Genomic DNA, 25,792 nt, shown 5'->3' on the forward strand with positions numbered 1-25,792 from the left:
TATTTCTGAGACGCCGGAGTGTTGTCCGTGATTTATCAGCGGGGATCCGTTTATTTCAGGATTCCCCGGGCCGTGATATTTATCAGTGGGGATCCGTTTATTTCAGGATTCCCCGGGCCGATTCAGATGGTGGTGGTATGCCTGCTCAGAGGATAATGATGATGATGATGTATCTTTCTTCCGTTTATTTCGGAACCCGTGGGTCTGATTGATGATTGTACATCCCTCAGATGGTTATGATCAGTTCAGAGATCAGGCTTCAGTGCAACAGATGATCAGAGGACTTGGAGGATGGCACAGTGCATTGCATACATCTGCATCATTCTCATTTGGCATTCATCTGCACTCAAACTCACGTCTAGCCATATGGGGAGTATTATTGATTGAGAATCTGGTTGAGAGACATCTTGAATTTCAGAATATGGATGTCAAAATGTTGTCTGTCTCGATGAAATCAGAATCAAAGGACAGAAGCTTCCTCATATGGATAGACGTTGCATTCATGCATATTAACCTGTTTGCTGTTTTGCAGGAATCATTGCTCGTGCTCGTAGAACTGTACCTTTGCACTCGACACGCCCTCACAGATACTTCACCAGACGCAATACTCCTCGACTGATGGATCTTCCGAACACTGACATTCTCGAGCTGAAGGACAAGATGACTGAGCTGATCAACATCATGCAGGGTTTTGCAGTTGATCAGAAAGCTTTGGCTGACAAAGTTGAAAAGCTCGAGCGGGCTTCAGCTGCTAACAGTGTTGTTAACCTGGATGGTGTCTCCAATCAGGGGCTCGGTGGATCCAGAGACGGTGAAAAAAGAGCAACCGTGGGTATGGTGAACAACAATGCTGCTGGTTTTGGTGCTGGTGGTCAACCTGGGCCCGGTCTGGGGCAGAATTTGAAGGACAATTTTGTGCCTCCTTTCTATGGGTTTGATGATGACAGAGAGGAAGATAGGGAAGCAGATCAGTTTTCCATGCATAATGAGCCCTTGGGTCAATATGGGGTCCCGCCTCAGAACAAGGAGATCCAGCTGCTGGCTGAGAAGGTAAAGGCTCTGGAAAGCCACGCCACTCCGGGATTTGTCAACATGTCAAACATGGGGCTAGTTGAGGGGATTGTGATCCCACAAAAGTTCAAGGCGCCCGCATTTGACAAATACAATGGGAGTTCCTGCCCGGAAACTCATCTTCAGGCCTTTGTCCGCAAGATCTCTGCGTACACTACAGATCAAAAGCTTTGGATGTATTTCTTCCAAGACAGTCTGTCTGGAGGCTCACTGGAATGGTATACCAAGTTGAAATCTGCTGACATCAAAAGCTGGCAAGATCTGGGCGATGCCTTCTTTAAACAGTATCAGTTCAATGCTGATATGGCCCCGAGTCGTACCCAGCTGCAGGGTATGTCTCAGAAAAATAACGAGGGGTTTAAAGAATATGCCCAACGGTGGAGGGAGTTGGCTGCCAGAGTTCAACCTCCGCTGGTGGATCGGGAGATGTCGGATCTATTCATGGGTACCCTGCAAGGGGTTTTTGCTGAAAGGATGGTTGGTTGTCCGGTAACCAACTTTGCTGACATTGTGGTGGCAGGGGAGAGAATCGAAAGTTGGCTGAAAATGGGGAAGATACAAGGTAATGCTTCGTCATCAGGGTCGAAGAAGCCATTCGGGAACGGTCAGCGCAAGAATGAGGGTAATACCAGTGCGGTCTACGCTCAGAGAGGACCCAGTAGGGATCGTTACTTCCAGCACACCGCTGCGGTAACCATTCCTGCTGACAATCAGCCTGCACAACAGCAACAGCAGCGTCAGCCATTTCAGCAGAGGTCTCAGAGGGCAGGATATCCAGTCAGGAGGAGGATGAGTGATCGGCATTTTGACAGGCCGCCTGTGACATATTCTTTCCTATTGAAAAAGTTGAAAGATATGGGGCTGGTACAGTTGAGGACTTTGGCACCTATGGGACTTGATCAAAGGCCAGCCAATTTTGATGAAAATGTCAAATGTGAATTCCATTCGGGTGCTCCCGGGCACAGTGTAGAGGACTGCAAAGCTTTTAAGCACGTAGTCCAGGATCTGGTAGACTCCAAGGCTATCAATTTTGCGCCATCGCCGAATGTTAATGCCAATCCCATGCCGGCACATGGTCAGGCGATGGTGAGTGCAATTGCTGAAGATTCGGATTACGCCTGTGCGGTAAGTGGAGAGACTGACAGCGACTGCAAGTTCAGTGGTTGGATAAAGCCGTGCGTACCAGGAAGCTGGAAGGCTTAAAAAGATCAGCACTGTCACTCATCCTGAAGAGTAATAATTTCTTGTTTTCAGTTTATTTGCATGAAAGCCTTGCGTGTTGCCCGACACGTAATGGTCCATTGTAAGGGCCACCTCATGTTCATAAATTTGCATTTTCTGCATCATTAATAAATGGATGTTTTTCAGTCAAAAAGCGGTGTTCCCTGTTTTTCATTTATTTTTGCAGTTCAAAAACAAACAAAAATGGCAATGTTTATTTTCATTTTTCCTTTTTGATTTGTCTCGTCCCAAAGTCGAAAAATAATTCTCCGGATATCGTTGATAACAATTTGGTTACCCCTCATATGACTCCGACAATCCGAGCAATCAGGCTGAAGAAGAAGGCGAAGAAGATTGTGATCTGCTGGAATTAGTCAGGTTGTTGAAACAAGAGGAGAAGGTGATTCGGCCGCATGATGAGCGGATTAAGATTGTTATTACAAGCACCGCCGAGGTCAGGAAGGAAATGGAAATTAGGGCCGCTTCAGAGGCGAGTCAAGAGCAGAATGGTAGTCCGGTTGAAGGGACATGTGGATGCCTTCACCTGGTCATGTCAGGATATGCCAGGGTCGGATCCCGGTGTCATTGCGCACAAGCTGCCATGGAGAGAAGACTGTCCTCCAGAGAGGCGAAACGCCGGTGCTACTTATCAGAGAGCCATGGTGACTTTGTTTCATGATATGATTCATCGTGGAATCAATTGCTATGTTGATGACATGATAGCAAAGTCCCATACGGAAGTGGGGCATCTGGCAGACTGGGGGCAAGTCGGTTGACCGGTTGAGACAATTCAAACTGAGGTTGAATTCGAATGAGTGCACTATCAGAGTGCAGGTCCGGTAAGATGATCGGGGTTCATTATAAGGGAGGAATCGAGGTTCATCCTGCAAAAAAAAAAAAAAAAAAAAAAAAAGAACAATAAGAGAAACGCCTGAACCGAGAAAGAAAAAGAGAGGTTCGTGGGTTCTTAGAAAGATTGAACTACCTGTCATGGTTCACATCTCATCTAACAACCACGTGGGAACCCATTCAAGAAAAGATCAAACGGTCAGGTGAAATAATGATTGCCAAGGGGCATTGAAAGAACAAAAGGATAAGTTGCAGGAGCCTCTGATTCTGTTACCTCCTGTGGAAGGAGCAATTGTTAATCTGTACTTGACAGCCCTCGAGGGGTCTACGAGGTGCGTATTGGGTCAGCATGACGAGTCTTGTCGAAAAGAGCATGCAATTTACCTTAGCAAAAAGTTTACCGACTGTGAAACAATACATTCACTGTTCGAGAAAACTTGCTGTACTTTGGCATAGGCTGCTCGCCGACTGAGACAGTGTATGTTGTTTCATACCACTTTGTGGATTTTCGAGATGGATCTGACCAAGTATGGGTTTGAGAATCTAGCATCGACCGGACGGGTTGCGAGGAGAGCAAAAGAATGTTGACTGATTTGTGATCCGCTCAGAAAGCAATCAAGGGGTGTGTTGTCTGATTACATCTCTCTGCAACCCGTTGAGGTTATCAACCGATGAAGTTTGAGTTCCCTGATGAGGACATCTCGAGGTACTCAAATCGAAAGATTGAGAGTGACCGATCCCGGAGGAGGGGCCTGACCCCAAATCCGAACGGATTCTGATGTCTGATGGGGAGGTTAAGGAGAATAAGATTTTGTTGCCCGGATAACGTTTGAATACACCAACGACGGTGTGATTGAGTAGGAAACTGGTATCCTGGGTATTAATCTTCGGTGTGTCTACTGGGGCAACTCCTTTCTCATTGGTATATGGGATGGAAGCCGTGTTACCTGTTGAGGTTCAGATTCCCTCTTTGAGAGTCCTGATGGACGTGAAATTGCAAGAGGCTAGCAGCCATCTGTCATGGGCAGTTGTATCAGCAGCGAATGAAGCGTGCTTTTGACAAAAAGGTGCGACCTCGGGTATATCACGTAGGTGATATGGTGCTGAAAAGGATCCTTCCTCCTCAAAACGATCGGAGGGGCAAATGGACGCCGAATTATGAAGGTCCATTCGTGGTCAAGAAGGTTTTCTCTAGTGGAGCCTTGTTGTTAACGACCATGGATGGTGAGGATTTTCCATCCCCTGTGAATGCGGACGCAGTTAAAAAAATGCTTCGTATAATAGACCCGCTGGACGAAAAGAATAAAATAGTCCAGGCAAAAATGGGCATCCCGGCGAACCAAAAACAGAAAGAAAGGTTCGGGCAAAAATTAGGGATAAAATGAAAAAATGTACACCCGGCAAGTCGAAAACCTGGAAAGGCGACTTGGGCAAAAAGGGGTATCCCGGTGGACTGAAAACCCGAAAGGGCGGTCCAGGCAAAAGAGGGATTGAAATGAACAACTGCGTCCAGCATGATCGTTTGCGCTTTGGTTAAAGCATCATGGATAATACCGGGTAGGGATCAATCAAAATCGTCTTGTTCAGGAGGCAGAAAAGCACGGAAAGTCTGAGGACATATGGGGTGTAACTGAGTTGGAACTCGATGAGATCACGGGTTTCACATTGCCATTAGGATAGATTTTTCCTTTTGAGCGCAATTACCTCTTTTCAGGAATTGCTTCCTTTTGTATTGCTCATTTGAACCACGCTTTTCCAATCAATAAAATGCATATTCAGTCAAATAATTTTGTTTTTGTCTTTCATTACTGCTTTGATTGCAAAAACATCCAGATATTTTTGATAAAGAATTTTGCATTTTAAAACATACAGGTTCCTTCCAATGCATGTTTATGAGATTGAAAGCTTGAAATCTTATTTGGAAGGTTGGGTGACTCAAGTGTTGAAATCTTGACATGCCTGGGGCACGGTTTTATCTGACGATCTGTTTTGCAGGTATTGTTGGATATTCTTCATTCACTTGCAGGTTGTGATGTGGAAGCTTTGTAACAGATCCCCAGAGAGTTCGCTCAGGAACGAATGAATGAAAGAATGACGGAGACGTTGAGACGTACGACGATCCTTGATGTTAATCAAGAAGACTCTTCAAAATCGGAAGACTGGAAAGTTTGTAGAAATTCCCCGCAGAGTCTGATCAGGGACGAGTGAGTTGGAAGACGATGAAGAGACGACGAGAGACGTCCGACGACCTTTGGAATTAATCAAGAAGACTCTTCAAAGTCGGAAAATTAAAAAGTATGTATAAATCCCAGGAATACGTTTCTCGTCGAGCGCCGAGCGATTGGGAATACAAGATGATGGAGCAGAAAAGGTCCAGACGAGTCTGGGAATTCTCAAAAGTGGAAAGCTGATATGAGTATTGGAGGTAGATACCGTGGTTCGACGGGTCGATGGGTGTTCTGTACCAACTTTTCTCATTTCCCAGCTAGGTCCTCAAGCAGGAGTAGAGGACCAACTCCCTAGCAGATCCAAGGTCTGTGGTTCCCAGCCGAGTCAGGATGGTTATCTCCGGCAGGTTTACAACGGTGTTTCCTCAGCAGCCAGGCCAGAAGGTTGCTATCCCCGAGTGGAGCGGGTTTCAATGAAATATATCTCCAGCAGTTCCCCGAGTGGAGCGGGTTTCAATGAAATATATCTCCAGCAGTGTTCATCCTACCAGTGGATTGGACAAGTTTCCGTAGCAGACGGATTTTGCATCTCCAGCTGAGTTGATTTTACCTATGGATTGCATGGGTTGTCCCCAGTGGAGTAGTATGCATTCCCTAGCAGGGTCAGGATGGTTAATCCCCAGCCGGTGATAGATTGATATTTCCCCAGCGGAATTGCTGTGAGCATTTCCCCAGTGAAGTCATCAGGTATCTGTGAGGGTTTCCCAAAGCAGAGTCAGGATTGATATCCCCAGCAGGTCAAAGACTGTTGTATCCCCACAGAGTGTTGGTGGTTCCTATCCCCAACAGTTTCCCGAGTGGATTGGGTGCAAAGGAGGTTCTTCCCCAGCAAGGGTTACCTTTTCCCAGCAGCAGTGCTATTCCCCAGCAGGGTGGAGTTAGAGCAATGGCGAGTTCCTCAGCAGAGTGTCTCGTGCTTCCCAGAAGAGTCCCTTGAGGGGGATATTTTTTATGCATTCATCATGTAGAGTAAGCATAGCATATTGCATAGAAAAATAATAAATCGCGTAGCATTTCCATAATTATGGAGCATTACGCAGAAAAAGATCATGCATCATATTGCACGCATAAGCTAGTCTCAAGCTGTGGTTACTGTTTGAGAGGTGGTTTGGCCCGAAGAGCAAGGTGTTACTCCGAGGAGTTCAGAATCTTGGGTTAATCAGAGGTATTTCCCCAGTAGTGCGATACTGGAGGAGTTTTTTTTTTCGTCGGACAGAGATGGAAAGGTTACGCGATCAGCACGATTCGAGCCGTGGTTACAGCTTGAAGTTTGGGTTCATCAGAAAGCGAAGATGTTACTCTGTGGAGTTTAGCATCATGACGTCAGATCAGCAATATTCCCCAGTAGTGCGATATTGGAGGAAATGTTTCCGTCGGACAGAGATGGAAATAAAATCAGAGGACGTTACGCGATCAGCGCGATTCAAGCCGTGGTTACCGCTTGAGGATTGGTTTTTATCAGACAGTGAAGGTGTTACTCCGAGGAGTCTAGCATCATGGTTTTAATCAAGGATATTCCCCAGTAGTACGATACTGGAGGGTAAGTTTCTGTCGAGCAGAGATGGGAATGTTAATCAAGAAAGTTTCGGGGTCCAAAAAGAAAAACAAGAAAGAAGATAATCCCCAGCTAAACGTGAAGTGTTTGTCTGCCGGGGTTGAATAGAGAGCAGTCGGCTCAGGGCTTGTCATCCTCAGCATGGGTCGTTGTGGCATTCCGGCCAGTTTCCGATTTCCAGATCGAAGAGGTTCTCAACAGTCAGGACGAAGAACTTGTGGCATTCCGGCCAGTTTCCGATTTCCAGATCGAAGAGGTTCTCAACAGTCAGGACGAAGAACTTGTGGCATTCCGGCCAGTTTCCGATTTCCAGATCGAAGGGGTTCTCAACAGTCAGGACGAAGAACTTGTGGCACTCCGGCCAGTTTCCGATTTCCAGATCGAAGAGGTTCTCAACAGTCAGGACGAAGAACTTGTGGCACTCCGGCCAGTTCCGATTTCCAGATCGAAGAAGCTCATGATGATTAGATCGATGCAGCTTGTGGCAATCCGGCCAGTTTCCCGGTATCCAGACCGAAGTGGTATCCAGACCGAAGAGGTGTTCAGACCAAAGTGGTGTTCGGGGTTCAAGAAAATGAAAAATAAAGAAAATTTCGGGGTTCAAGGAAAGCATAAAAAGAGAGAATAATAATCCCGAGCGGATGCGTGGTGATTAGACCATGGTTATCCCTGCGTTACCATTTATTTTGGTATCCAGGTCGACGTCTTTCGAGATTTGTTTCTTCGCCGATGCTGACAGGCGTTGTTAATTATTATCCCATCAGAGTGCAAATTGTTCGTTTATTCTTGGTATTCAATCACTCTTCATCCTGATCATCTGAAAGCCGAGGCTATTCATATCGACAGGTTCATAGTGGATTGAATAGGGGCAGCTGTAACACCTCAAAATTTGCCCTCCTCTCTTGGGACTAGCATTAACATATTGCATATCATTTTAGGTCATTAGGCATTGCATATTGCATATCATGTGGTTACATTGTGCAAGCTATCTTCCCAAGTCTTGATCAGAGGATGAGAAAATCAAAGTGCAAGCCTAGGGTTTATTGACTGATCATTGGCCATCTAAGGATTGGACTGTGAATTAGGGTTTTTTGTGATGCTCAAAGGATATTGGTCTTCATCTTGATTGAAGTGATACATCATCATCATCAGGGTTGGATTTCATCGAGTGTTGAAGCAGGATTCCTTGAGATTAGGGTTTTGACCACTGGTCAACCCTAATCAGTTGCATTGGGCCAATCAGGGCATGGTCAGGAGAGGGGGTTTGTGATGGTTATGGGGTTCATTCTATGATTATTTTGTGCTTATTGAGGCTAGGGTTTCACCCTTGAGCCATTTCATCAGAGAGTTGGAGCTCAGTTTGATCTATGCATGGCCAGATTCCTCTGTCAATTGAAAAAGTCAACTGTGGTCAACTGTACATGATCTGATGGATTTGGAGGTGGAAATGAGTTGGATACACTTCATTCATGTTGGAACAAGTGTTATTTGACATCTCAAAGCTTAAGAATGAAGAAAATCAAGTCAGGACAAAAACTGCCAAAAATAGAAAGTGACTTGTAATTGAAGTTTCCAAAAATGGAAAGTTTTGGACCTCAAAGTCACGTGTCTAAGGAAGCTTCAAATGAAAAATTGTTCAACATGAAAGTTGTAGATCTTGTTCTCACCTTTCCAAAAAGTCCAAGAACTTGAAAATCCCATGTATGGTTGGAAAATTATGGCTCAGTGAAATTCAAAAATGACCCATAATCAGGAGAGCATAACTTCCACATGGTTTGTCCAAATTGCAAGTTCTTTATATGCACAAACTCCATTTGACATGTACTTTCATGGTGCATAATTGGATTTTCTCAAAAGTGGTCAATGCAAAAAGTCAATTTTCAACTGGACAGTTAAAATGGACCAGGGGCAAAATTGTCCAACTTGTGAAATAATTGGAATTTTTGAGTGGGGATTTTTGCTACACCTCATAAATGGTATTTGAAACTTGTTGGAATCATCATACCATGCCTAGGCCTTATGGTTTGAAAATTGGCTTGTAAAATGAAATTGCAAAAATGGACAAAGTGCCACCACATAGTGAATTTCCAAAATACTCATCCAATGAGAGTGAAACAAGTTGCAACAGCTCACACATGTCATTTTGAGAGTGTGTGAGCTGTCCATGAGGTGGCAATGAGCTGGCATGGGAAGTTCCAATTTTGTCCCTAACTTGAAAATTAACATTTCACTAACAAATGCAATTTGGCTAATTACATGTTTAAGCTTGGATTAAGCATTCATATATATTCTTAATCATCCAATAATCATAACAGAAACTCACACTTCCCGAAACCAGATCTGAAAACTCTCCAATTCTCTCAATTCCCTCAAGAACACAAAACCTTCAAATCCAAAGAACTTCATCAATTTTGGATCAATCTTCGAATTTCTTTTTGGTTTGATCTTGATTCATCCTCATCATCAACTGTTTTTGGAGATTGGAAGGCAAGGAGTGGTAAATCGCGACTGTCCAAGTGGAGCTTCGTTCATGGCAAATCAAGTTTCATTCACTAGGAGCTACTACAATTGAATCAAATCACATCATTCAATCACCTGGACCTTCAACTGCATCTGTTCGTGGAAAACGCGCACGAAGAACACCGATTTCATCGCTGCCATCTCCAGGTATGTGAAATTCGAATCTCACGAATTGCTTGATTATTATGTGCGTTTGAAAGCTCATGCTACGTAGAGTTTAGTGATGTGATTGGTTTTGATTATAGTGAACCGTAGCTTGTGAAATCTGGATTTGAAGTTGGAACATCAAACCCTAACTCCTTCGATTCACAAAATATATGAACATTTAGGTTAAATCATGTTGATATTTGAGATCCTGAGAGTGAGACCTTTCCAACGGTTATTCATTTGTGAGTTTTCATTGAGATTTGAGCAAAATCAGTTTTGAGTTGGAGGTTGAGTTGTGCGAAGAAGAAGATGAAATTCTGAACTGTTTTACTGTTGGATCCGTTGTTCTGTTCGAATTTTTAAGTTTCGCTGTTTCCCGCGCCTGGCTTGTGGTAATTACAAGTATGCCATTGGAAATTTAATTAATTATAATAATTTATTAAAAATCATAAAACACTTTAAAAAATTCATAAAAAATAATTTAAAAATCAGAAAAATGTGTGGATTTTTTGTTGACTTCCTAATTCCCTGTAGAATTTTGTTGACCTATTGATTGAAGTTGTGCATGGTGGAAATTAAGTTTGACTTAGGGTTGATTAACATGCATGCCATTTTGATACATTTTGCCATTTTGGATGTGAAATCCTCATGCTTTGAAAGAAATGTTTGAAAATTTTTGTGGTAATTATAGACTGGCTAATGTTTATTTACATGTAAATTTCATGAATTTTGGATTCCTGGTGTTTGAGTTATGAATTTTGGAACCTAGGTGTGACAATTTGTGTCACACCTCATTATGTCAACTTGCTGGATTTATCTGAATGATCTAGGTTTGTTAGAATGGAATGAAATTTTGCATGGATGTTCATCAACATGTTAAGATGCTATGTGAATTTTTGTGGAATTTTATGTGGCATTTTCAAATTGATTGGTATTTTTCATCTCTGTTGGTCAAATGTGCAAGCTTGTATGACATGTGTTTGGAATATCTTTGTGAAATGCTCATATGGTATTGAATGAACATGAAATTTGGTATGATTGTTGTAGACACATGGTATGACATCCCTGTTTTGGTCCCAGTCATTTCTTTATTGTTTTCATGGACTTATGAATTTTTGAAGTGAATGCATGTGTTGATGTTGTGATTTGGAGCATGTAATTGTGTCTGTTTTTGTTGATTTTCATTGACATGGTTTCCTTTGTCCAATTAAGCTAAAATTTGACATGCTAGACCTAGGATATGTCCTGTTTAGGTGTAAATTATTTGAGGATTTTTGGAATTGTTTTGATATGGAATTGAATGCAATAGTTCTGTTTGGATGTTTGGTGTTCCATTTGAACTAGTTTGATTTGTTTTGTGCATGAAATGAATATAATGAATGGTATGAGCATGGGACTAATTGTGTTGGCTTTTGTTTGACATTAATTTGACTTTGGTTAGAGATCCCTTGCTGTTTAGACATTTTTGTCACCTTTGGACCCTAGGCTTGGCCTAGTGGTCTAGTTTCTAACATTTGATTGAGTTTTCAGGATGAAAAGGTGCAATGCTTATGGAGAATGATCCAAGTCAATTCAATTGATGTTGTTTGATGTTTGTACACTAACATAACTTTGTTTTGTAGGTTGTGAAGTTTGGGCTTGAGCTCATAGCTTGCCTTTGTTGTGCATTAGTTTGTATAGTCTGACTGATTAATACTTGCTGTTTATTTTTGTATGTCTGAGTACTAACTGTGTTTGACTGTTTCCAGGTACTTTTAGTTGCTCAGTTCCTTGTGAACTTTTGCTTTGCTTTGCTTAAGCAACTTGCATTGAGGTATAACTTCCTAACTTCATGTAGTCTGGAGACCCGGTCTGTTATTTGACCGGGCAAACTGTCTGAAGTCCTCCTTAAGAGGCGATGATTGTGGTTGTTTATTTTTCGTGCCAAGCAGGTGAAAGTCCTCTAAAAGAGGCAATTGGTGGAAGTTAGGGATAAGCAATCTATCCCCCACTATTCAGTTGAGTCTTCTCCTTGCTCCCATTACATGGTTGTAGCATTGAGATTACAAGCCCAAGATCCGTGCAGTGCACATTGTGTCAGAGTCTCTGAGTATAGAAGGGTTCCCCCATTCTGGACCCATGCTCATTTGTCAGAAGCTCTCCCTGGTTAGGGATAAGAGCTGTGAGGTCTGATCCTCACTTCATCCTTTCATCTGCTTCACCTTAGCCTCGTAATGGCAAGGTTAAGAGCAAACACACCCCGTACAGACGACTTGCTGAGGCAGTCAAACCTATTGTGTGAGCCACTTGTTTGGTTATAGTGCGTGCTATGTGGATATCTGTTTGAGATGCTTGTTCTCATTGGATGTATGCTTGAATTATTCAGTATGCTTGTGTGCTTGCTTCTTTCCTGGATAGGAGTAGTTTGCTTATGCAAGTAGGATAGAAAACCGAACTTAGGGTAAACGATGCATGACAACACTAGGCTCGAGTCCAGCTCCCTAGTAGTGTGTCTTTCCCTGGTTTCTGGCTAGCAATTCAGTCCCTTTCAGGGGAACTACATCGCCCTGATCCTCGTTCCAGACGAGGTATGTAGGCAGGTGGTCGTGCGAGACCACTCCGGGCAACCTTTTTCTTTTGTGTGTGTTTGTTTGTTATTTGATTGTGTGTTTGGCTTGGATGCCGACGTAAGTCCATTGATTGGCGGTCGGGCTCCCCGTTTGCCGTTTTGTGCGTGTTATGGTTCGGATGCTGACGTAATTCCATCCAGTGGTTGTCGGGCTCCATGTTTGCCACCCTTGCTTGCTTGTGCGTTTTGTGTTGTTTGGCGTGCGTAAGCCGAACTACAGTGGCTCTGATTCTTGTTCCAGACAAGATATGTAGGCATAGGATGCGACGTCCTATCGAGCTCCTTTTTCTTAACCCCACCTGCGTTCCCCGTGTGTGTGTGTGATGTTTAGCAACCTATTCTTTATTTTAGAACGTGGATCCCGTCGAGTACGACGGACGTGAGGGGTGCTAATACCTTCCCCTTGCGTAACCGACTCCCTTACCCTTTCTCTCTGGTCGCGAGACCATGTTCTTTCCAGGTTTCTCTGAGCGTTTCCTTTCCCTATTTTGGGATAAATAACGCGCAGTGGCGGCTCTGTGTGTGTGTTTTGTTTTTAGCTCGCCGGTTGATTTTTCGCGGATGCGACAAAGAGCTTCAGTGTTCTTAGAAAAGCATTATCCTTAGCGACCGTATACTCTTAAAGATGTAGATATATGTATTGTACGGGTATAACCGTCGATTGGTTTTTTATGGTGACTACTAATGAAAAATATTAAGACAATCTTAAAGATGATAACTCCATAATTTAAACGATTCTTGGATGTTGATAGCTCTTTTGAAGAGTTCTTTGTGACAACTATCAAAGAAGGAATTGATATGGAACGTCCAATAATTCTTAACGAGGACATCTGATCAAGAAGAAAATAGTTGAGTCTTATCAATATGAAGGGGGTATGTCTAAGTGGATAAAAGTGTAACCTCTATATACTTATAATTAAATACTCTGGAGTGGCATTTCAAAGTGAATAAAAATGTAATCTCTAAATCCTTATGATTAAATATTCTAGAGAATGAGTAAACACAAAAAATAAACACATTAATAAAAAATGTCATATAAATTGAGAAAGAGAAAAACTAAGTCAAGTTTATCTCTTACAATCTTTTATTATAAATTTTACAATATTTATTTTTTGTGATTCAAACATCTAAACAGACTAACCAAAATATTTTTTGTTCATCAAATATAAAGTTATTTTTCGATATACCAGTAGTATTCACCTTATTATTTCATTAGATATGTTATTTAACATCCTATCTTAAATTTGCACACATGAATTTAAGTAGTATAATTATGTATTATTATCTTTTTCATTTTAACCTTTTAGTTTTTGAGGTTTAATAATTTAAAATTGGATAAAAAATTAAATATTATCTAAAACGATTCAAGTTAGGAATCAACTTGACACATCAATGAAGTTAGGAATCAAAATTGACACATCAATCAATTTAAAGATCCTAGGTTATATTTCATGTAGGGCTACACTTTATTCGGATTATCCAATGTGAAAAAAGAAAGATTTAGAGACAAATGTATAGTATCTTTAGTCTTAAAGGAAACTGAACTAATTGTTAGTTATTTCAGAAATAATTGATCTTTATGGCAGGGAGAATCGCGGTTTGATTCTCGCACCTGTGATTAAAAGAAGATAGAAATTATTTGATGTCAAGAGTAACTTTTAAATTAGGTGAACACACGGAATGTGAAATTGATAAATGTAGCCCAAATACAAATCTTCACTTAGTTGACATAAAACAAGGAGAAACGTTTCTGTTCATTATCCTTGTGAAATTGACTCATTATCATATTATATACAAAACATTCACATATTATTCACATATACAAAATTTTGGGCATTTGCTTTTTTTTTTTATGGGTTATGGTTAGTCCAAAACAAAAACCTTGAATTTAATCTTTGCTTGTAACTACTACCCCTTGGAAATTTTGGTTTAGTGGTTCTTGCGGTTTTCATTGGCTCATGCGTGAGGCTTAAGCTTAACATGTTCCACATAATCTCTACATCTTTGTAACCGCACATTTCTACTTCATCTTGAAGATTCAACAACCCACCAATGGATCCTCCGCCGATATCTCCGCCGCTGAATTTAACCATACCACCACCTTGGCACCCAACAATAAAAAAAAGTATGTATTAGATTCTATCTTTATCGCATTAATATTATAAAGAAAGGGAAGAGAGGACCCACCGGATTTGCGAAGCTTGATTCTGGTGGAGAGAATAGTGAAAGTTCTTCTAAGCTTATGCCACCAATCCATTTGTGAACCAAACTTGAGGAAACAAAATATGAAATATTACAGATTTATGAGTTATAGTAGAAATGAGGTATTAGATTAGAAAAGAGAGGAACCAAAAACTAGAACACCTTGTTGAATCAAATGCCAAGCGTCTGGTGTTGGTGCATTCCACGAGGAGTTGTTTGTAAGCATTAGGATTTGACTCTTGTTCAACATCTTCAAATATTTATTCATAATCCTATCAAAAGAATATTATTGATTCGGCTTCGGCTGCTCTTGTCACTTTCCAACAATCACTTAAACGATGCCGTTTCATGTCTACTCAAATCACCTCCACTTACTTATTTATACACCATTCATTTTTATTTTAGAAAAATCATATTCTTATATCAAATGGTTACAATGCAATGTGATTAACAGTGAAATATTATGATAATAAAATATTTATAATAAAATTATAATTTGTTTTTATATATTTTTTTGAATTAAGTGGTACCAAGATAAAATTGTGTGATTGACTAATTTTATAATTTTTTAATTAATATTTTATATTTTATTAATCAACTTTATTTTATTACTTAAAATTATTCGTGATATATGGACGTATATTAATCAACTCCATAATTTCGTTAACCAATTTTTTATTTTTTATTAATGAACTTTATTTTCTTACTAAAATATAATTTTTAATCTATGGATATTTATTAATCAACTTCATCATTTTATTAATCAAATTTTTATATTTTATTAACCAACTTATTTCCCTATTCAAGGGCTCTATTCACTATTACTGGTCATGTTACTATTCAAGTCACTGTTTATAAAAATATTTTTTATTTTTAAAAAATATTATTCACCGTATATACAATGAACAATGTATAAGATATAAGTATTGATGACAAATATGGGTGTCTAACATAAGGTTGCTATTTATTTTAATACAATATATATTTCATTCAGATTTGCTATGTTAGCATCACTTCCATTCACTATAGCATATATACTATTCATTACTACTAAAAAGAATTAATTAAATATTCATGCCACCCACTTTTTTTCTCTTTTTTATCTATAATATGCAGTGTGGGCCTAACATTTTATATATCTGTCTCTCTTTCTCTCTCTCTTTAGTTTATCTCTCTCTATTAATTCCATTGTTACTTCATCTTCTTTTTTCCATCCTCTCACTTCATTCTCCGATCATTCCTCTATTTTTAGTTTATATATTTCTCTCTCTCCCTCTCTATTTGGTGGTGTATGTTACTTTGGTGGACAAAATGTTGGTTAATAAAATTACAAATTTGGTTAATTATAAAGAATTGATTAATGCAGTACATGAATTTGGTTAATTCACTTTTAAGTTTGGTTAATATAGGTTCAGACATCAAAACAAATCAAAATTCACAAGACAAAGTTGGTTAATGTAAGTTAAAGTTTGGTAAATGCAGTACGAGAACTTGGTTAATTCAGTTTTAAGTTTGGTTAATATAGGTCTATACATCATATAAAAATTCACAAGGAAAAGTTGGTTAATGCAGTGCAAGAAATTGGTTTATTTAAGTTAAAGTTTGGTTAATATAAGCTCAGACATCGAAATATAACAAATTATTCAAATCAAAGTTGATTAATGCATTCCAGGAAGTTGGTTAATAAAACTTTATGTATATGTCAAATTTTCAAACCACTCACATACATTAGTGTGTACGACACATATATCTAAAGAAATTTACAATTGACTTATACATGAAGTTCTAAACTTTAAACCGGAAAAAATCAAACACTAATTTACATAAATCTTTCATATTACAATCCACTGCAAAGGATCTTGAAAACAGAACTTGTTGAAATAGGATAGAAAATTAACATAGTATGTGAATCTAAAGCTCGAGCTTGATTTTTCACTTTTGTGATTGAGAAAGTCGAGAATGTAGAGAGTGAAATAAACAACAGTGATTTATGTCCTTAAGTATATAACAAAACACGGAGAAATACATCCACACAAGTTATAACTTTGTTGATATAAGAGAGTTATAAGCATGTCATTGTTCATTGAGGAAGAAACCACCAATATCCGTTGAGGAAGAAGCATGTGTCTTTTGTTGAGAGAAAAAGGTCGTCGTCGGTCGTTGATAGAGGAAGAAGCATCATGATTTAGGTCATTGAGAGAGGAAATGGTTGTGTCTCGTGAGAGAGAGAGAGAGAGAGAGAGAGAGAGAGAGAGAGAGAGAGAGAGAGAGAGAGAGAGAGAGAGAGAGAGAGAGAAAGAGAGAGAGAGAGAGAGAGAATGTGTGTGTGTGTGTGTGTCTCGTGAGAGAGAGAGAGAGCTTAAGTGCGAATTGTTGAGAGGAAGTGTGTTTGGTGAGAGAGAATGCAATGATGGGTAAGAGAGAGAGAGAGAGAGAAAGAGCAACACTGAGTGGTTAACCCTAACACTCAAAACAAATTTACCCTTTTGCCCTTACATGTTAGCTGAATTACACAAAAACCAGTATTTTGAAACAGTGTATACGGTGTAAGTATACATGTGGGTGTCAAGATATCATTTCTCATATTTCATCCCATCTAAAAACTTCTATATTTCATTGCTTTTTTAATTAACTCTCTTTTTCTTTCACAAGTGAAAATATAATGAAAATATATATTTATCCGGTATAAATATAGAGATTAATCTATTAAAAAACTGTAGCCAAGTTAAAAAAATAAATTTTAAAAAAAGTAAAGCATGTTAATGATTGTCTTTTGTTCTGATCAAAATTAGAGATAATATGTTAGACGATAAGATAATACTTTGCTACGAGATTCGAGCTTCTCATGCGGTAGAGAGAAGATTGACTTACAAGCTTAACACTCTGAAGCATAAATCAATGAGAGAATAATTAGTAATGTGTGAGTGAGGATTGGAATAATAGTTTTTTTCTTCACATGAGATCTTTTATGTATGTGAGTTGGTTGGGGTATTCAAGATTTGGACCAGATGTGGCTTTTCTCTTATTAGACATTTGGAATATCCAAAAATAGTTGTCCCAAAGGCTTATTGTGGTGTGATAGCGAGATTTTTTTAGAGAGTTAGGTCGGGTTCCCTACATTGAGAGCATTGCTTGGAGAAGTGGAAGAGGTTTGATCGTTGACATAAATATCCTAGGGTACACGTGCATTAACTAGAGTCATATTATTGAGATATTTTGTATTATTTCTTTGACATGTGGCCTTATGTTTCTAGATCAGGGAGTAACGCCTCTTCCTAGGATGCTCAAGTGTCGTTGTATTATCGATGCGAAATTCAATTGTTGCTTCATTGCCTCTCCATTTTATTTCCTTCTAAGTCATTAATTGATCTGCCTCGCTTCTCTATATACGATTTACTTGGAGTTTCAAAACTCTTTTCGCCTTTTTGCACAAACTGCAAGTTCTCTTTATTACACATATTTTGGTTTTCTTCTCTGAGCTTTGCCAACAACTTTTTCATCAATCTTTTTCCTTATTCGGGTTTTATACTTTTTGTCCAACGCATCTTCAGAGTCACATTCTTTACTTATTGTATAGGTCAAAAAGTACAGGTGTGCATGATATCCCTACAAGGGTATGGGATACTCAAAGGACTTAGTAGGTTTATAACAATTTATGTGGTTAGGGATTTCCCGCGGTGGCGAGAAGCCCTACGTGGTGATATTTATGGTGTTTATGGTGGTTTACATGATCTGTTCACGTGAGGTAAGAGGCTCTGTGTATAATCGTTGTGCTTAAGGTATTATGTGTATGTTATGGTATGTTTTTTCTCATATTATGGAAGAAGTATTTATAAGGGCTTTGGGCCCTAGGGTTTAGGAAACCCTAATAAGTTGTAACCTTTCCCCCTTGACTGAAAAAGATTGTTGGCCACCTATTATTAATGGTGTCACCTGGAGAAGATATTACATGTCCCCAAGGGCGATGCCCCATACTTCATAAAGGTGGCGCCCATAAGCTTCCTTATTCGGCGAAGACCCTGAAGTCGTCCTTATTTGGGACTTTTGCAAATATAACACTACACGGACCCTTAAGCACGAAGGCTGGTAAAATAGGCACAATTTTCAAGGCTTATTTCAGGCTCTATCACATGGTATGTGGCGTGGCATTTTCGAAACGGAACGGGTCCATTAGCTTGGGGCAAGTCCCTTAGCTGAAGGCTACCTTTTTAAAGGAAGGCAAGCCCCTTAACTTAGGGTGAATCCCTCAGCTGAAGGCTACCTTTTTAATGGGAGGCGAGTCCATCCTATCATTTGGGCAAGCCCCCTACTTGGGGGGTGAGTCACCTCCTCTTACAAGATATCTCCCAATTAACCAAAACAATAGTTGGGAATTTCAATCAATCATTCAGATTATGACTCTTACTTCCATTTAATGTAAGTAATGATGACCTGTTTTTTGAGACCTTAAACTCTATATCCAAGTGTCATAAGCGTCCCGAGATTTTCAAAATTATCGGGGAGCCTAAAAGGTTCCTTGTGGTTTTAGTTCCCTCATAAAAGTTTCTCCTTCTACTTCCTTGCTCTATTTTCTCCTATGACTTCTACAAGCTCCTTTGAGCTGCAGAACTTCTCTACACACCCTAGATTCTTCGTTGACAACCTTCTCAAGTATGTATTTCCTATTCTTTCCCCTCCTTTTGTAGTGAGTAGGTATTTATAAAAAATATTCTAAATATGGTTTAGGTTAGTATAAAGCTATAAGTTTTAGGGGTTATAGTCACCCTCTTTGACGATTGCGGTTTCTTATGTTATCCCAGGAACAAAAAAACAATGACTTACCCTTCCATCGTACCCAAGGAGGTAGAGGACATTAGACCTTATTATACTTATGATGAATATATCCTCTCTTTCCAAATATAAGTGGGGGTTTCTTCTTTAAAAGATGAGGAGATGGTTATCCTAGAGGTTTGTTCACCGTCAGAGAGGGTGACCATGCATGTCTCCTCTGATCCTACATCCATTATTTTTAATTCTACCTCCCCCTTATCAAGGATATGATGGCTTTTCCCCCTTTATCCATTTTCAATGAATGTTTTGAGGGTTCTTAACGTCGCACCCTCCCAGGTATTCCCTAAAAGGTGGTGTTTTATAAGGGCTTTTGAGTTGGTATGTAAAGACCTAGAGATTACTCATACTATAAGAGTTTATTATCCTTTTATATTACTAGACATGTGAAAGGAAGTTGTATGTATTTAGGAATTCTACCAGGAATGACCCTTTTTACGTCTCACTTCAACCACTACAAAAATTGGAGAGACAATTTCTCCAATGTGAGGGGGCGGAAGGGTTCTCTCGGAGTGTTATGGATGATTGTGTTCCCTTCTTCTCTTGGCCTAGATGAATGATCATGTGGCAATCACGGGATAATATAAGAAATATCTTACCCTATAAGAGACGAGGATTATTCATCTCTTGGGGAAGTTTGAAGTCGTGGAATCATGCACATTAATTAAATTGTGGCTAAAGGTGGCAATCATCTCACTGATTATCCAAGTAAGTGTTGGATAACCTATTTATTTTAAAGATAATTTCAAGTATCATGTGTGACCATTGTGTGTTGTTTTTGCATATCAGATGGCAAGGATATTTGTAGAGGAAAGAGAAAAAGATGGGAGAAAATATAGATTTCTCATGGGGAGACTGGCACCCCCTAGAGTCACCTAGAGGACTTTATCATCAAGGGAAGAAAAAGGAAAGTTGAGTGACCACCTCTTGTTGTGAAGGCCCAGAGTCTAGAAGAGGGGTCTTCTCCACCTACTGGTATCATCTTTCCTGTTCTAGGGAAGGCGTGCATTTAGACGTTGCCTAAAGGCGAGGCTTCACCACCTCCTCCTACTTTATGGAGTAGCATAGACTTTGATACCATCTGATTCAAGAGTTCTTGTCTCCCTTTCTCCAAGGAGTTTCCTAGTGACTACTAGGAACTTAGATTTAAGTCACCTCCCGTCGTCATAAGCATGAAGAATAACCTTTTACTAAGGGCGTTAATGCTGGAGGATGTCGATCGAGAGATATGAGATTAGGATGAGAAGGAGATGAAGGCGAAGCTCTAAAAATATGTGGATGGATATAACGAAAGCCAAAGATTGTTGAAGGCCTTGCAGAAAGACAAGGAGAATTTGTAGGAAAAGTTGGCAGATGTGAAAGCCAAGGTTGCAGAGATCACCCACTAAAGAGAAATCTTTGCAGGAGTATCTGGATGTCGCATTCCTTTACAAAAAGGAGTTAGAGAGGGAGGTATCTGATGATAGTCGTCATTACATGATTTTCACTGGAAAATTTGGAGGAAATCGTTGAAATAATGAGCTAAAGTCATGCCAATGTGTGAATAATGGAGCAAAAACTACTAGAAAATATCTAAAGAAAAAGAGAAGAAAACCAGCTTCGACCCCAAGGAATTCATGCACGCGTGATTCTGACCTTGTGGGAGCGATGATGTCACATTGGGATGCGATGCATACCATCATGGCACAATAATGTGCCACTCTGGCACGCGGTAATTTCTATAAATAGGTCAATTTGGTTACTTTTTTAGGGGTTCCAAATTTGATAGAGAAAGTGACGACTTGGAGTTATAAAGTGACATTTTAAGGGTTTTGTATGCCATTGAAAAGCTTTATATTCCTTGATTTTCATGTTCTCTTCATCTAAAATTATGGTGATTTTTATTCACTATGAGTAGCTAGATTCCTTAGATTAGGTCTTTTTAGACAAACCTTCTTGTACTTGTTAGATCATATGGTTGTTTGATGTTAATTGAATTATTTTATGTTATGGTTATGGTTATTATTTAATTATTCTTTATCTTAATTCTTTATATGTATTATAGAATACATGAATTGATATCATATGCATTCTCCAACTTTCACCAGGTCAGAGAAGCCTATTGATGCACTGTCTACCATTCTTTCAAAGTATGAGATTTGCAGGGTATCCATGAACATGTCAACTAACTCTTTCTCTAATAGCAGCGGTTGAACGCGAGCATCCAACTCTCTCCATCTTTGGGCATACTCCTTGAATGACAAATTACTCTTTTGAGATAGATCTTTCAATTGAAAGCGGCTGGGATCCATATCCAAATTGTATTGGTACTACTTTAAAAAAGTGTTAGCTAGGTCCGACCATGATTGAATATTGCTTCTTTCTAATTCTATGTACCAACTCAACGATGCCCCACTCAAACTGTCTTGAAAACAGTTAATCATTAGCTTATCTTCAAGGGCGTAAGAGATCATTTTTTGGCAGAACATCACCAAATGACGCTTTGGGCAACAAACCCCTCTGTACTTATGAAAGTCGGGTACTTTAAATTTCATGGGTATAACCAGGTCAGACACTAAACACATATTTAAAGCATCCAGATCAAAAGCAACATGCCCATTTATAGCTTTAAGTCTTTCATCTAGCATGTGGTACTTTTCATCAATCTCAATAACCTCTAGCCTGTTGGTCTTCCTCACCAGGATTACCCATTGGGAAATTGGCACTGAGAATGAAAAACTATGATACTCAATAGCATCATGAGGTGAGGAATATCCATCTCGAACAATGGGATACTCTTTTATAGCAGGATCCTCAATTGGGATCCCTACAGGCTGAGGTTGAGCAAGGCAGCTTACTTGAGGTGGAATAACATTTTCAGTGATGACATCCCATTGAATGTTGTCCTCTTTCTTTGCCAAAGCTATTATAGCCTCCACGAGTTGGTTCAACTGGTTTTTCATCAGATCGACATCTTCTCTCGACTCAAACTAGTTTTTCCCTCCTGGGTCCATTATCTTTTAAGAGGTGCTTCAAGTCCGATACGAGTATCAGGAAATCAACTACGGGTTATGGGCACAAGATGGATAATTTTTTTGAATGATATGTGATGCATGCTGATGAATGCACATGCAATGGTATGTGAATGGATGTAATGTGATGCCATGTATTTTTTTGATTTAGTCCATGGATTCAAAGGCCGGAGGTAACATATAAGTTTGATTGCTTTTCCAAGAATGGGTTCTCACCGGGTATGATCTAGGGTTACAAAGGTTGCCAAAGTCATGGGTCCTTAAGAATGTTTGCCTCTTACGAAAACTTGCTTGTCGGGTGCCAACTGCATCAAACAAATCTCTTCTAAGTGAGGTTATCATATCGACCCAACGAGAAATTCATCTCGCAGACTCATACTACACAACCATCGATTTCGGGGTTTTAGACAAGGTTCCCAGAGTTATGGATCCACAAGAATGTTTACCGCTTACGACAACTTACTTGTCCGGAGTCAACTTCATCAAGGGAATCTATTTCGGGTGAGGTTCTCGTATCGACCCAACGAGAAATTCATCTCGCATACCCATACTACACAACCATCATCCATAGTTCGCCAAAGGGTTATGGTTCTACAAATGGTCCTTAGAGTCATAAACCCTAATGAAAACATTGAAGCTTATAACAACTTACTTGTCAGACGACAACACTCTAAAAAGAATCTAGTCTAAGTGAGGTTTTCGTACCGACCTTACAATAAATTCAACTCGCGGACCCACACTACTCAACCTCGTCAGATTTCATGTTTTCACTCTAGACTCGGGTAGAGAGTCTTTCCCACAAGGTTTTGCAATCAGAGTATCCAACCCAATACCACAACACAATTGATCCATATACATATTATGATACAATAGCACAATAGAGATGACAAAATAAAAGATAAATAAAATCCACACAAGTAAACCAACACAAAGCACGTAACAAACCAAACTAGGCTTGACTCACTTAGGGAGGAGTCCCAAGTAGATTCTCCATTTGTCATACCTCGAAAAATACGATCCTTCATAAAGCGTAGCGCATGCTCGCGGAAAAATATGTTCGAACAGAGTCGCCACCGAACTTTATTCATTCCAGTTAAGGAATAAGAAAATATTGATAAAACCTTTGAAAAGAACATGGTTGTCACAACCATATTTGGGCTCAGGATTCGATTATGCAAAGGGAATATATTAGCACTCCTCACGTTCGTTGTACTCAACGAGAACCTTTTAGTTAAAATTGTGATTGGATGTTATCTTATGTTAATTTTTTTTTGAGTTATTAAAAGAGAAAAGAGAAAAAATAAATGGGTCACAAAAAAGTTTTTTTTATTAATTTTCCTGACAAGATTGCGGGTGTTACTCCTACATATCTCTGGTTGCGATGGAGAACTCAAGGCATATGTAGTTCTGGTAAAAAATGTTTGGTTGTTGATCGATTTTAGAGAAATCAATTTTGTCTCAGTCGACGAAAACATATTACTTACCCAAAACAGGTAAGGAGCGGGTGTTTGCATCATATTGAATGAATTTCTACATATCAACATTCACAGGAAAATGTCACTTATCTCGACTCACACAATTGTGGATGAAGCATTATTTTGCATCGTCTCGAGACAAAATATCTTTCATTTTTGAAAATGTTTATAAGGATCGCACGATGGAGAGAAAAAGAGTTTGATATGTTGAAGGTTTTATAAGTGAATGGCGAACGCTCGATGAGAACGAGGCATAAGCCTTAGGATCAATCATTTAGGGTTCCACCAAAATGCTAGACACCAATGGTCATTTTCATTCAAGGTATTTAAGAAATTTGTTTGATAAACACCGAACACTCAATAAGAACAAGGTGTATGCCTTGGAATCGATTGTTCAAGGGTTCCACTAAAATGCTAGACTCCAACGGTCCTTTTAAGTTCAAGTTTATTAAGTGTTTTAAGAACGGAATAAAGAATGAATGAAAAATAATCCAAAACGTGTGCCTCGGGACCAATCATTATAGGGTTCCATCAGAATGCTAAACTCCAACGGTCCTCTTCTTTCGCGTTTGTTTAAGAAAAAGAATTTGATATTATATTTGATTTAGGAAAAGCCATCTGATATTGATCGAGGTTTGATTCGTATGGATGAGACATGATTTGAGAATGATAATATTTTGAAAACTAATTTGATGTTGATCAAGTGTTTGTTTTTATTTGAAAGGTTGATTTTATATTTTGTTTTTGTCCATTATCTAATTAATTATTTTGTTTTAACTAATGAAAAATAAAAGTAATAAAGATAATTAAACAATTAAAAATCCACTAGCTTGTAGTCTTTAGATTTTCTCTAGCACAAGTCAAGGTTAATTGTACCTTTTATAAATAATAAAGGGAGACTACAATTTATTTTTCATTTTAAAATTATACTAAGATCTTAAAAAAAGAAAAAAAGGGTTTTAGGTTTAATACAGGGGTGTGAAGAGTGGTGTTATGGGCCAAGAAACAAAGCCCAACTCAGGCTCCAATCAAGAAGAAGAGAGGACAATCAAAATTAAAAAAAAAACTAAAATTAAACCCTAGAGGAGAGAGTGGCGCCTTCTGAACTAAAGAATGAGCAAACAAATTTCAAAATTCAAACATCACTAATCATAAAGTGACACATGGCATAAATTGATTAATAATAATAAATAAAAACAAAACTCTCCCCTTCTATCACACATGCAGTAAATGAAAAGTATAAGGGTAATGCTAACTTGTGCCCCAAGGGCACATGTTAAGAAACCCACAAATAGAAAAATTGTATTGAAAAAATAAATAAGATTATTAATTATAAGTTTCTAATAAATTCAATACACAATTTCCAAGAATTTGTTTCTATATTGGCACAAGTTAGTATTACCCAAAGTATAATGCATGCTCTCCCTCTCTTGTTCAAACAACAACAAACAGATATAAATTCAAAAACTTGATTTCATGATCAACAAATCGAACTTTTTTTTTTCAAAAATAAATCAATATCCCTAGATTATAATCAAAGAAAACACTCGTGAATTTTTTTTTAGAAGAAAACTTTACCGTTCGGAAATGGTGGGGAGGTGAACTCGAGTTTTCCAACGTTGCAGAGAGTGATGTGGTTCCCATTGTTGTAGCTGCAGTGGTTTGCCACAGTTGAAACATGTTGATGGTTGTGAAGCGTTCGTCGAAAACTGAATGTGAGTGGATGTTGTTTGGTGGCGGATCCGGTTTGTGAGTGGTAGATGTAGAAGTTAGATGCAAAGGTTGAGGTTGTTAGCTGGCGGAGGCAGGTAGAGATCTGCACAGTTGAGTGGTGTTTGTGATGGTTGTAGGACGGAGATGCGTGCTTGCTTGCCAGAAATAGAGCAGTTAGTATGTTATGGTAGAAGGTTCATTTTTCGGCGTGGGAAGGTAGTATGTGTGTTGTTTGAGGGAGTAATATGTGGAGTGGAAGTTGAACAAAGTGGTGAAATTTTTTGTATGGTTTGTTATGAAGATGAAGGGGAATATTCAGTAAAAGAACGAAATGAAGGGAGTGTAGGAAAATTTTGTGGTGGGTT

The 25,792-nt window shown here is 39.1% G+C and overlaps 1 long non-coding RNA gene across 1 annotated transcript; it reads right to left on the reverse strand.

The window, feature by feature from the left end:
• Positions 1–13,906: 13,906 nt before the first annotated feature.
• On the reverse strand, positions 13,907–14,729 carry LOC127135125 (uncharacterized). Its single transcript, XR_007808430.1, has 3 exons — positions 14,564–14,729; positions 14,387–14,468; positions 13,907–14,300 (listed from the first exon to the last, which is right to left on the reverse strand). It is a non-coding gene; the product is annotated as an uncharacterized LOC127135125 (long non-coding RNA).
• Positions 14,730–25,792: the final 11,063 nt, after the last annotated feature.

This window comes from Lathyrus oleraceus, chromosome 4 (assembly GCF_024323335.1).
Source record: "Lathyrus oleraceus cultivar Zhongwan6 chromosome 4, CAAS_Psat_ZW6_1.0, whole genome shotgun sequence".
Taxonomy (NCBI): domain Eukaryota; kingdom Viridiplantae; phylum Streptophyta; class Magnoliopsida; order Fabales; family Fabaceae; genus Lathyrus; species Lathyrus oleraceus.